Here is a 14666-nt window from a genome sequence, read left to right as displayed (position 1 = left end):
AAAAATAATAATCAAATTAATGCATTTACTTTCATCCCCGAAGGTGGACCGAGGTTATGTATTCACCCCTGTTTGTTTGGGAGCACGATATCCCAAAAAGTTGTGGACGGATTCGGACGAAACTTGTTGGACCGCAGGTTGGGTGTGTGACAAGGACGAATCTATTAGATTTTGGTTGAAAGTCCGGATGCGGATCCGGATATGAGAATTTTAAAAGTGATTCTTCACCATTGAGAGATAACGCCAAAAACGATACACAGCAGGATATTTCAAAGACTTATGGGCAGATTCAGATGAAACTTGGAGGATGAGTTGAGTAGATGACAAGAACAAGCTGATTAGATATCGGTTCAGGTCCGGATCTGGCCTATCAGTGGGATACAAAACATAAACGGTTCAGCCTGGTGGAGGCACGGGCGGATCCAGGTGGAAACCACTGGCACAAGCTCCCTCTAATTTATTTGTTTTGATCATTTGCCATTTGTTTCATTATATGCAATGTCTGCTTTTTATTCAATTGGATTTCTATGATGAAACAATAATTAAAATAGATGTTGAGTTTTGAGTAAGTTTTTTGAATTAGAGAACTTCTTCTTTTCAAGTGTACTCGAATATAAGGCCCATCGACAGCAGGACACACAGTTGCATGGATGCACAATCTGAGACCGAGCTCATTTTATACATTAGATGAGAGCATTCTTTGTCTATATTTAGGATTGTCTTTAGAATTTATGACAAAAGAAACACCTACAAATAGTGTTCCCTTCGCCCTGCTCGACTTTATTTTTCAGTGCAATGTCAATTTTTGTGCCCCACCCCCCTCCTCCCCCCAACCCAAAAGCATGGATCCGTGCCTGGGAGGTATATATATATATATGAGTGTGCCGTTCTAGTTTTTTAATTGAGTCAGATAGTTATCGAGAAGTAGTGGGGATGGGTGCATGGGGTGGAGAGCGAGGTGGAGGCACTTAAATGTTGGCACGATTGCACAAGCTGTTCCTTGTAATTTACCAGACTCGGTGGTGTAAAATGGTTATAGCGTCCGCTCCGAGTCTGGGAGTTGGCGGTTTTAACTCCAGCAGAGTCGTTCCAAAAACTTAAAATGGTACGTGCTGCTTCCTTGCTTGATTGTCACCATTTAAAAAGGATAGAACATGGACAAATAGCCATAGTTTGGTAATACCAGAGCAACTTTGATGGACCTAATGACATCCTGCGTTGAAGTTCCTTGATACACGAATTCCCCTATACACTAATATCCTATAGACTGATACACTAAATAAAAACACCCCTATACACTAATTGGGGTCATGCTGATCCTCTAGGGCAAGTCTGAATGCAATCGGCTTTGAACTGTAGGAGGAGTAGGGCAACAAACAAATGAAAAATCTCTCATAGAGCGACACTTGGCAAAAGAGAATAAAGCAGAATGGCACTCAGTAGAGCATCCTTTTTACCTCACAAATAATTGGTGGTTGAATTCAGTTAGTTGATATGAAAATCCAATTCAAATTTCAAGTCAATTGGATTAAAATTGAGGATTTTAGAAATTTGAAAAAAAGTAGTTGACCGTTGGCCTATTTGACCTTTTGGCCTATGATGATCTCAAAAATAGTTGTTGGTTGAATTCAGTGAGCTGATATGTAAAACCCATTCAAATTTCAAGTGAATCAGATGAAAATCGAGGATTTTAGAAATGTGAAATTTTTATTGACCTTTGACCTATGTTGACCTTCTGGCCTATGCTGATCTCAAAAATAGTTGGTGGTTGAATTCAGTTAGCCAATATGTATATGCTATTCAAATTTCAAGTCAATCGGATGGAAATTGCGGATTTTAGGAATTTGAAAAACGTGGTTGACCTTTTGACCTTTTGACCCCAAAAATATATAGGATTTTGTCGGACCACGAACTCTACCATTTGGTGAAGTTTCGTGAAAATCGGTATAAAATTGTGACATGTAGGCAAGTATAAGTGAGCGGACAGACAAACACACAAAAGAAAAATCACTCATAAAGCGAAATTTGGCAAAACAGAACAAAGTGGAATGGCACTCAGTAGAGCATCCTTTTAACCTGAAAAATAGTTGGTGGTTGAATTCAGTTGGCTGATATGAAAATCCTATTCAAATTTCAAGTCAATCGGATGAAAATTGAGGCTTTTAGAAATTTGAAAAAAGCGGTTGACCTTTTGGCCTATGGTGATCTCACATATAGTTGTTGGTTGAATTCAGTTAACTGATGTGTATATCCCATTCAAATTTCAAGTGAATCGTATGAAAATTGAGGATTTTAGAAATTTGAAATTGTTGTTGACTTTTGGCCTATGTTGCTCTTTTGGCCTATGGTGATCTCAAAAAAAGTTGGTGGTTGAATTCAGTTTGCTGATATGTAAATCCCATTCAAATGTCAAGTGAATCGGATGAAAATTGAGGATTTTAGAAATTCCAAAAAAAAGTGGTTGACCTTTGGCCTACGTTGCCCTTTTGGCCGCTGCTGATCTCAAAAATAGTTGGTGGTTGAATTCAGTTAGCCGATATGTAAATCCTCTTCAAATTTCAAGTCAATCGGATGAAAATTGAGGATTTTAGAAATTAAAAATAAAGTGGTTGACCTTTGGTCTATGTTGACCTTTTGGCCCATGCTGATCTCAAAAATAGTTGGTGGTTGAATTCAATTCGCCGACATGTATATCCTATTCAAATTTCAAGTCAATCGGATGAAAATTGAGGATTTTAGAAATTTGAAAAAGGTGGTTGACCTTTGGCCTATGTTGACCCTTTGGCTTATGTTGATCTCAAAAATAGTTGGTCGTTGAATTCAGTTCGCCGATATGTAAATCCTATTCAAATTTCAAGTCAATCGGATGAAAATTGAGGATTCTAGAAATTTGAAATGGTTCTTGACCTTTGGCCTATGTTGACCTTTTGACCTTTTGACCCCCAAAATATATAGGGCTTTGTCGGACCACGAACTCTACCATTTGGTAAAGATTCGTGAAGATCGGTTTAAAATTGTGACCTGTAGGCAAGTATATGTGAGCGGACAGACAAACAAACACACACACACACACACACAAACCGGAGTGATCAACACACTGCAAAATTATTTTATTTTTTTTGCCAAGTAACAAACACACAAATGAAAAATCACTCATGGAGCGACACTTGGCAAAACAGAACAAAGTGGAATGGCACTCAGTAGAGCATCCTTTTAACCTCAAAAATAGTTGGTTGAATTCAGTTAACTGATGTGTATATCCCATTCAAATTTCAAGTGAATCGTATGAAAATTGAGGATTTTAGAAATTTGAAATTGTTGTTGACTTTTGGCCTATGTTGCTCTTTTGGCCTATTGTGATCTCAAAAATAGTTGGTGGTTGAATTCAGTTTGCTGATATGTAAATCCCATTCAAATTTCAAGTGAATCGTATGAAAATTGAGGATTTTAGAAATTTGAAATTGTTGTTGACTTTTGGCCTATGTTGCTCTTTTGGCCTATTGTGATCTCAAAAATAGTTGGTGGTTGAATTCAGTTTGCTGATATGTAAATCCCATTCAAATTTCAAGTGAATCGGATGAAAATTGAGGATTTTAGAAATTTGAAATTGTTGTTGACTTTTGGCCTATGTTGCTCTTTTGGCCTATTGTGATCTCAAAAATAGTTGGTGGTTGAATTCAGTTTGCTGATATGTAAATCCCATTCAAATTTCAAGTGAATCGTATGAAAATTGAGGATTTTAGAAATTTGAAATTGTTGTTGACTTTTGGCCTATGTTGCTCTTTTGGCCTATTGTGATCTCAAAAATAGTTGGTGGTTGAATTCAGTTTGCTGATATGTAAATCCCATTCAAATTTCAAGTGAATCGGATGAAAACTGAGGATTTTAGAAATTTAAAAAAAAAAAAAAAAAAATTTTTTTGCCAAGTAATGAAAAATCACACAGAGCGACACTTGGCAAAACAGAACAAAGTAGAATGGCAGTCAGTAGAGCATCCTTTTGACCTCAAAAATAATTTGTGGTAGAATTCAGTGACCTGATATGCAAATCGTCTTCAAAGTTTAAGTTAATCAGATGAAAATTGACAATTTTAGAAATTCGGCCTATGTTGACCTTTTGGCCGATATTGACCTCAAAAATATTTGGTGGTTGGTTTCAGTTCGCCGATATGTAAATCCTTTTCAAATTTCAAGACAATTGGATGAAAATTGAGGATTTTAGAGATTTGAAAAAAGTAGTTGACCTTTGGCCTATGTTGACCTTTTGGCCTAAGCTAATCTCAAAAATAGTTGGTGGTTGAATTCAGTAAGCTGATATGTAAATCCTATTGAAATTTCAAGTCAATCGGATGAAAATTGAGAATTTTATAATTTTGAAAAAATGTGGTTGACCTTTGGCCTATGTTGACCTTTTGACCTTTTTACCTCAAAGATATATAAGATTTTGTCGGACCACGAACTCTACCATTTGGTGAAGTTTCGTGAAGATCGGTTTTAAATTGATCTGTAGGCAAGTATAAGTGAGCGGACAGGCAAACACACACACAAACAAACAAACACACAAACCGGAGTGATCAACATACTTGCAAATTTTTTTTTTAAATCTGCCAAGTAAACAAACAAACACACAAGCAAACACCTGTCAGTGAATTATAGCAAAGATTCCTTGCAATTCTGTGATCTATATCCATTTGTGCATTGTGTTGGTTATTCATTTGGGCATAATTCAATCAATCTGAGCCTTCCAATCGGCAATTTGACTTGGAGCGTGGTGCTCGACTACGCAGCGTGGTTTCGCTTAGCCTTTGACAGTGTGTAGCTCAGCCTTCCCAGTGCTGTAGATAAACTCCACCCCCAGTAGAAACGTCCTTTTTAATATTGTTAGAATAATCGTGGTTACAGTACAGCAAGAGGGGGGCAGAGGGCTCAAGGGAGGTCATTAAGAATTTTTGCCATTTGTATTTTTGTCAAAACTGTATTTTTATTTTACGGTGTGAGTGCCTACTGTGTGTTTCTAGTTAGATATCAGTGTAAATCGTGCATATCTGTGTATAATCGTCGGTTGGTTCCTGCTGCGTTTTTCAGGCCTGATTTTCCAGGCCTCGAGGCTTTGTTGTCTCCTCTTGGCGGTCGTTTGTGGTCCATTTACTTCAGTTCTCTCACTGTTTTTTTCCAGTCTTTTCTCACCCCATACTTCCCCGAACATCTTACCCTTTGTTTAAAGTCTTAATGAAAAAAAAAAAAAACTTTAAAAAAAAATCCGATTTCCTTCTCTCCCCATGTTCGTTCGTTCTTCGACCACGTGTTTCGCCCCAACGGTTTTTTCTCTCCTTCCTTCATAACTCAATCATCTCCAGCCGACACCTTTCCAATTCCAGTTCTCACCATACTTCTTCAACTTTATCCATCTTCCTCTGATCCACTTTCACCTAACCTTCAAAAAAACATATTAACAAAGAATTTAAAAAGTAGGCATCTCCTCCTGTACTAACACATTTGCTTATACACCCCCCTGTTCCTTCACTCTCTGCTCTCCTGACTGTCAATATCATATTCTTCTGTTCCTGCTTCTGAACCTCTGCTGGAATCCTTAATCCCCCTGAGGAATCCTTCATGCCCTCATTTTAGCAGAGCAGTTCATTTTAAGAGGAAGCATCGTTCATTTTTTCAGGAAAGCACCAAATTTGGCACAGATGTAGTATGGACCTATACAACTGTTTTCCTGAGGGGCGCCCAAAAATTCAGAACCCCTGGTGGCCGCCATATTGAATTTCAACATGACCGCCCTCTGTGACCTATTTCCCTCAATAACTTCTATACTATGAGTGGTCTTGGTCTTGTATTGTGGTCTTCGCAATAGCACACTACTTTACCTACCAGTCAGACGGTGTGGAGGAACTCTGGATTGCCATTGGCAATGGTAAAAGCTACCGCTACCTTGCCATCCATAAAATTGCCACCGGCCTTGGCCGCAGGAAGTCTGAGTCTTTGCCATTATTTCATGCCGTCACTGGCTGTGACAGAGTGTCATTTTTTGCCCAAATTGGGAAAAAGACAGCCTGGAAGGCTTGGGAGGCATACCCCAGCATCACGCAGACCTTTCATGCTCTCGCTTATAGGCCATCTGTGGACGCTATTACTATGGAACTACAGAGCATAGAAAGATATGTTGCCATCCTCTATGACCGGACTACCGGGATAAAGACAGTGAATGACATGCGCCGACACTTGTTCACGAAGAAGGCAAGAACATTTGATCACATTCCCCCAACAGCAGACGCCTTCGAACAACACCTAAAACGTGCATGTTTTCAGGCTGGACACATATGGAGTCAGGCACTTGTGCCCTGCCCAGAACTTCCATCACCAGCTGATTGGGGCTGGATGAAAACAGGGACTTCTTGGACACCAATTTAGACCGCAATACCACTGATACAGGAGGCATGTTCAGAGCTTACAAGCTGCCATTGTAAGTCGGCCTGTAAAGGCAACTGTAAATGCTCCAGGGCAAATCTGCCCTGCATATCACTGTGTGACTGCGATGGACAGTGCTTGTCGTACTACGCGTCTGTGCGAGAGCCTCCACCTTTCAAGTGCCCACAATATTTTAAGTTAAAACTGCAACTGTGTGTAACTTTGATTAATTAATACCAATCCATTGTTATCAGAGACCAATAAAACAATGTGTATCACTTGGAATTGAAATTTAACCTAAAATACTATGAGATTCAAGGAAAATGGAAACACCATGGCGGCCATCTTGAAATTAAAGATGATGGATGCCAATCTTTATGCAATTGATCCCATTGGATTCAGAGACCATGAAAACATGGGGTAAGACACTGGAACTGTGGTGTTATCGCTCATAGTATATAAGTTATTGAGGGAAATAGGTCACAGAGGGCAGACATGTTGAAATTCAATATGGCGGCCACCAGGGGTTCTGAATTTTTGGGTGCCCCTCAAGAAAACAATTGTATAGGTCCATACTACATCTGTGCCAAATTTGGTGCTTTCCTGAAAAAATGAACGATACGCCATATTTTTCGGTCTTAACTGCCTAAGTATTTAGGGAATTTACCCAGATAGCTTTCACGGTTTAGTTTTAAAATGTTCAAACTTTCCCCTGAAGTGTTGTATTCTGTTGTATATTATAACACACTTTTCTTCTTCTTCTTCTTTAAAAGGTTGTTTTCGATTTTCTCAACAAATCTCTTCATTAAAAAAAAAAATTCAATCTCTTACAATTCTTCCTTCCTACATTCCCTAAACTCACCTGCATTCCACCCCTCCTCCAACGTTTTCAAATGGATCTCTGACTTGAAAATCACAAGAAACTCATTTTGCAATAAATGTTTGTTTTCCATTAATCGTCCAACACTTTCTAAAATCCAAACTCATCCTTCCCCTCCTCAACTTCCCACTCACCCATCCCTTTCAAATCTCCCCCCTTGCCCCTCCCCTCCTAGACTTCCCCTCACCCCTCCCCTCCTAAACTCCCCCCTAGCCCCTCCCCTCCTAAACTCCCCCCTTGCCCCTCCCCTCCTAAACTCCCCCCTCACCCTTCCCCTCCAAAACTCCCCCCTAACCCCTCCCCTCCTAAATTCCCCCCTAAACCCTCCATTTCAAAACTCCCCCTTCCCCCCCCCCCCCTTCAAATCTCCCCACCCTCCTTTTTTTCACCAATTCTCCCCCTCACCCCTCTTCCTCAAAGCGTCCTCCCCGCTTCCTCTCCCTTCCAACTCTTTACTCCATCTCCTCCAACCTTCTTCCTCACTCTGCCCTCCCTCCTCCCCCCCCCCCCCCCCCCCCCACAAACAACACCTCACTGTGCCTCATTCAATCAGCATCAAACCTTTTGTCCTCCTCATCCTAGCTCTTCTGAAATCTGACAAACTATCAACAGCTCTCCCTACCTCCTTCTCCTCTTCCTCATCTTACCCTAACCCCTCCCCTGTCTTGTATCCGATGCTCCCACTTCCTCTTCCTTAAAGGTATGGACCTCAAACATCCGGGGCCTTCGCTCAAACTTGACTAATCTCTCCATACAGATTGCTTCTGACAAACCAGACTTGATCTGCTTAACAGAAACTTTCATCCTTCAAGATGTCTCTGATTCCTTAATATCTCTCCCTGGTTACTGCCTCCTCCGGTATGATAGACCTGAGCCTCGTCCTGGAGGTAGGGTTGCTATCTTTATCAAAAACTCTCTTCCTCACTCTCCCTGCACTGCCCTCTCTCCACCTCACCCCCAGGAGTACCTCTGGCTACGGCTTCCCCTTCGCTCCCACCTTTTGTTCAAATGTGTGTTGTACCGTCCACCAAACAGTGATGACTCCATCTACATCTCGCTGTCTAATAACATGGACCAACTTCTATCGACTCATCCCAACTCTTTCTACCTCAATTGTGGTGATTTCAACTGTCATCATGCTAGGCTGGGTGTGGGGGGTACCTCTCTCACCAGCCATGGCCCCTCAGCAAAGGACTTCTGCGAATCACTGGGACTGACACAATCTGTCAATTTCCCGACCCGGATATCAGTCAATGGAGTATCTTCTCTTCTCGACTTCGTTATGACAAATTTCCCTGCAAATGTCTGCTGCTCTTCTTCTGCTCCAATCGGTTCATCTGACCATATGCTTTTTAGAGTGGACATCTCTCTGGCCATTCTCAAAGAGCCTCCTCAGCGTCGACGAGTCTGGCATTTCACTCAGGCTGACTGGCACGGTTTTCAAGCAGCCAGCAATCATCTGGACTGGTCTCCCGTCTCCACTGCCTCTGACATCAACTCATCCTGGGAATTCTTCCAAAGAAAATTGCTCTCTCTCATGCACAGATTTATCCCATCTCGTCTTCAGTTGTCATACCATTCCTCCCGTCCATGGTACACGGAATCCTGTGGTGAGGCATTTGCCCTGAAACAACTTGCCTTCGTCTCCTGGAAGGCAAATCCAACGGAAGGCAATCTCATTTCCTTTCACAAAGCTTGGATTAAGTGTGTGTCTACCCTCAGGAGTGAACCTCAGCCCGGAAATAATATCTGTCTACTCTCGAGAATGAACTCTCAAATCTGTCTCCCTCTTCCAAATCCTGGCGGCATCTTGTCAAATCGGTTTCTGGTGTTTGTTCCCTCTCCATCGCCTCCCTTACCTCAAACGGCTACACGCCTGACTCCGCACATGAAAAAGCTGAATGCCTCAACTCTGTGTTTACCTCAAAATCTTGTCTCCCAAACCCGTCTTTCTCTGTACCCACCATACCCAGTCGTCGTACCCAGCTGCTCCTGGACTCTGTGTCCTTTTCTCCTGACAAGGTAGAGAAGTTTCTGTCAACCTTTTACTCTGATTCTGCAACTGGACCAGACGGCATCAGCCAAAGGGTCCTAAAATCCGGCTCTGCCGCTCTTTCGCACCCTCTCTCTCTGTTCCCTTCACCCTCTCTTTTGTTCAAGGTCATCTGCCATCAGCTTGGAAATTAGCCAACATCACCGCTTTACACAAAAAGGTGCAAAGACAGATCCTTGCAACTACAGACCAATCAACCTGCTCCCAATTATCAGCAAAGTCATGAAATCCATCATTGCTTCAGATATCAAATCCTTCCTTTTCTCCAATGGCTTGATCTCTGATCATCAATTTGGCTTCAGACCAGGTCACTCTACTCTGGACATGCTGCTTCTGCTGTCTCAACAATGGATGGAGGTCCTCAATGTCAAACAGGAAATTAGAGCTGTCTCCCTTGACACATCACGTGCCTTCGATACAGTCTGGCACCCCGCTCTGCTCACCAAACTCTCCTCCTATGGTATACATGGAAATCTCCACGCACGGCTTGCGGACTTCCTTCCTGGTCATAGTCAACGTGTGTCCCTGATTGGATTTCTCTCATCTCGCACTTCCTGTTCAGGCTGGAGTTCCCCAAGGCAGTGTTCTGGGCCCTGTGCTTTTTCTGATCTTCATCAATGATCTCTCCGACTCTGGGAAATCCTCTCTATCTCTTTGCTGATGACTCCACTCTCTGCCGCTCCATACCTCATCCCTCCGATCGGCAGTCTGCAGCCTCCCCACTCTCTCCAGACCTGGTCAAAATCACAGACTGGTCAAACACGTGGAACCTGTCTTTCAATCCTCACAAATCTCACACTCTCACTATGTCTCTCCGAAAAGACCGTCTGGACAACCCTCCCATCTACTTTCTCAACAATCCTCTCCAAGAAGTTCTGTCACTCAAGCTCTTGGGTCTCACAATCTGCCATGATCTTTCCTGGGAAAACCGCATTTCCAAGCTGGCCTCCAAAGCCAGTCGCCGACTGGGCATTGTCCGTTGTGTGAAGTCCTTCCTTGGCACACCTGAGCTCCTCACCACATACAAGGCTTTCATCTGCAGCTCAATGGAATACTGCTCTCCCCTCTGAGCTGGTGCTCCTGCCTCGCACCTTGCTCGGCTTTACCTTGTTGAAACCAAAGCTTTCAGAATCATTGGAATCTCCGGCAATGAAGCTAACTCTGAGGGCCTTTCACTCACTCACAGCAGGCAGGTTTGTGGTCTTTCTGTCCTCTACCGACTCCGCTCTGATATAGCTCCCCCCCCCCCCCCCCCCCCCCCACAGCCCTCTCTTTGCTCTGTTCCCCAAATACTCCTACAGGTCGCACAAGATCTGCCGGCAACCCTCTTATGGTGAAACTGCCAAAATCAAGACTCTTTGCCCACCTTCAGTCTTTCATTCCTCTTTTATCCTGCCTCTGGAACAAACTCCCCCACTCTCTTCAATCCCACTCCTCCCTCCAAGTGTTTAAAACAGCTGTTCACCACCATCTCTTATCTTCCCCCATCCAAAACCTTGATCTTTTCTACCCCCGTTAATTCACCCCATATCGACTTTTCTGAAATACCGACTTCTTTCCTGGAAGTCCTAGCTGTGTCCATGTGGTTTTTACCTCTCCCACCCACATCCCCCCCCTTTCCACGCCTCTTCCCCCCAAGCCCTCTCCCTCCCACAGATCTCCCGATGTCCCTGCTCTCAAATGTTGTACTCGTGTGCTTCCCCCTCTCTCCCCATCTTGTCTCCCGCTCCCTTTATTATGTCGTATGTGCCGTTTTTTTTTTGTCATTCATGTTAACTTACGCGAGCCTTAATCTTGTATATAAACAATAAAAAAATTGGCATGTCTCCAAAAAAGACATTCTGCCCTAATATCTGCCCACCCCCTTTAAAAATATATAAATTCTGCTTATGCTCCTGATAATTATTATTATTAATTGCAGAGTACGCGCTGTACGGGCGATCTTGTTCAAAGCGTACAACATGTTCTGCTGATGTGTCCCTTTATTTTGGGTGGTGTATATGCAACAGACCGCTGCCTCGATTGCTACCGAAAATAAAAAATAACCCGGGTTATGTATACTAGGGCATGCCCGTACTATATCTATATCTAAAATTATATCCCCCCCCTCTATTTACATGAAATGGTTTGGTCCAAAGCGAACGGCTTGGGAGTGGTGACAATCCCCCCCCTCTATTTACATGCAATGGTTTGGTCCAAAGCGAACGGCTTCCGGAGTTTGGTAAAGAAATCGCCATCGCGTGCACAAACGCGCAGGAAAGCGAATGAATCGCAAATTCGTTTTTATTAGTTGTAAAACATAGTTTAACGCCAACATAGTTTGCAAACGTGAAATAAATGAATACGCTCTCAAATGTGCCATCCGAGGCAGAGTGTGCCCGCCACGTTCGGCACACGCGATCGTTCGCTGCTCTCTGATTGGTTGAATCGTTTTTTGGACATAGCTCGGTAAGTAATTGTCCGATTAATATGAAACCTTGAAAAGGCACATCCTCGGGTCCCCAGCAATATACCTGGCAAGTTAAAAGTATATCGGACCCGTGGTTGTCGAGAAACAGCGGTCACAGACAAACAAACGTACAGACAGACAGACAGAGATTACTGGAATTATAGATAGATGAGGCAAAAACATACCTACTGCTTATGTGCATATGTTAAACATTGTGGTTATATAAATCGTATTATTTCCAATTGGAACCCACTTCTCCCCAAAGGGGAAAAAATGCCAAGATGTGCGAAAAAAAATAAAATCTTTAAAAAAAAATCGAATCAAACGAAACTTGCACAAACACAACTTCAGGGTGCCCTCAAGAATCCTTGAAAGTTTCAGCTTCTTTGGTCAAAATCCTCTCGGAAGAGTAAATGAAACATAAAACACACTTCACCTGCATTACACTGCATAGAGAAGTTGCTTTGAGATAGGTAAGCAACGCATAATACTATACGCCCCCCTACAAAGCAGGTGTCACCGAAGAATAAACGAAGCCACAGGCATCCGTCTCACAACTCTACCATCCCAAAAGAAATAACGTCGGGAATCTGTAAACGATGCCCGTCATAACAGGGGAGTTTTCCAAACAAAACACGTGTCCTTTTCCGTTTTGGGCAGCGAGCCCAAAACAAGATGAACATTCAGCGGCAAGAAACACCCCGCGAAAAGCCAGCGGTGGCCACACAGCCAGTATATCTCACAAAGGAGCACGGTGGCAGGGTCACATTAGGTTCAACGCTGGCAGGCCTGAGTTACGGTCCTTATATCTGGCCCAAGAGCAGCACCTTCACGGAGATAAACAAAAACACTTTGGTCGGACAACACCACATTATCCATTTGCATCAGCCACTGCCGCCTCGAAGCCCACATTTGACCCCGACCTTGTTAAAAAAAAAAAAAAAAAAGGCCTCACTTTAAAAAACAGCAGCAGTTTGAGATGCAGCACAAGGAGACAGGTTCATTGTGAAATCCAAATATCCTGAGCTCTAGTTTCACGTTCGGGGCGGTATCGCAGGAAACGTTTTGGGTTATAACTTACAGCTGGGTTACAATAAGGCTTTTGCCATTATTTAGTGTTCACTTCACAATTTATGGGAGCTCTTAGCTCAGAATCGGAGTCGATATTTCAGCTTCTGCCTCCTCGCAGAAAAACGTTTTCAATGACGTCGGCTATAATTGCATGTTCTCAGCATTCATTAAATGGCAATTTATTAACATCCATGTGGCTAATTTTGAATCCAAGCACTTTGTACACAGCAAAGCCTCGGCAATGTGGTGAAAAAACAACAACTATGGCTTGAAAAATAAATCATTATATGTCTGTGAAAACTACTGTACTACTTGCCTGGTACTGGCTTAGGGTCTTGAGTCTTAGCCCCTGTCATTCCGGTTAAATACCACCAGGTGGTTTGACTCAACCTGTCATCCTCCAGAGGATGGCTAAATGAGTACCAGCTTACTGGAAAGAGAAGGCGTCAGCAGCACAGCCGCCTCGCAGCAATGATGCAACCAGCAACACATAGGCTGCATACTAAAAAATAATAAACTAGAACAATGCGACTGTGTCACTAATATGCCACCGTTCACTGTCCTAAAAATAAACAAGTTTGATTTAAATCCCTTCAGCTGTTTTCAAGTATCACATTTTTACCTGACATGACAAGTTTCACATCGATCGGTGAAGAAGTTTCAGAGAAGGGATTTTTTAAAATATCGGCATTCAAGCTAATATAGCTGCCAACCCATATGACATATGACCTTTAAAAATGTACACTCTGCATATGTATGGGTAGGTGATCACGTTTGTGAAGTTTCTTGTTGATTGGATAAGGTTCGTTTTCTATCCAAGATGGCTGCCAAACCACGTGACCTATGACATCTTCTTTTTTTTCTTTTTTTTTGTATACTGAATCGAGGCTCGTGAAAGAGCTAACATTTACTTCACAAACAAATCACCCAGACAAACAAAATATATAACAAGTACACATACATTCAAAGTACACCGCCCCATGCCAAATAATTAAATATGCTGCAGCGCGGCATTGCCGGGGCGCCTCCGGCGCCCGGCAATACCGCAGTGCAGCTCATTAAGGCTGCATTGGGAGGGAGAGGTGTACACTAATTGATTGATTAATTGTATAATTAAAATCAATAAAAGATTATCACAAAATATTTTCATAATCAATTGGCTAATCGCATAACTAAACCACTAGTGCTTCATCCGAAGATGTATCTTTTAGAAATTTAATTAAATAAGTCATTTATAAAAAATTAAATAATTAATTGATTACTCAATAAATAATTAATCGATTAATCAATAAATAATTAATAGATGAAATGATTAATCAATAAATCAAAAATATCCTTGATAGCCACATCACTTGGTCACTTATGTCCAAATATTAGCTTCCCAGCTCAAAAGGTGCCTGAGATATTGGCCAAATGAGAAAGAAAATAAATAAATGATTAATAATGAAAATAAATAAATAATAATCATAAAAAAATTAAATTGGTAATCAATTTGGTCAGAGAACACATAAACTACCACTATTTCATCAGAATCTGTAACTTAAAAAAAAAATTTTTTTGGGTCATTAATCGAATAATTAAATAATTAATCGATTAATTGATTAATTAATAAATCAAAAATATCCTTTGCAGCCAAATCACCTGGTCATTGGCATGTCCAAATATCAGCTTCCTAACTCAAAAGGTGCCTGAGTTAATAATGGTCAGAAGAGAAATGAAATTTAATTAATTAAATAAGTACTTAATTAAACGCTAATAATTAAATAACTCCTCAATTAATTGATTATTCAAAAAACAAAA

The sequence above is a fragment of the Myxine glutinosa genome, chromosome 12 (assembly GCF_964187855.1).
Source record: "Myxine glutinosa chromosome 12, kmMyxGlut1.1, whole genome shotgun sequence".
Lineage (NCBI taxonomy): Eukaryota > Metazoa > Chordata > Myxini > Myxiniformes > Myxinidae > Myxine > Myxine glutinosa.
The sequence above is the reverse complement of the archived record's forward strand: the minus strand, read 5'-3'. Positions refer to the sequence as shown.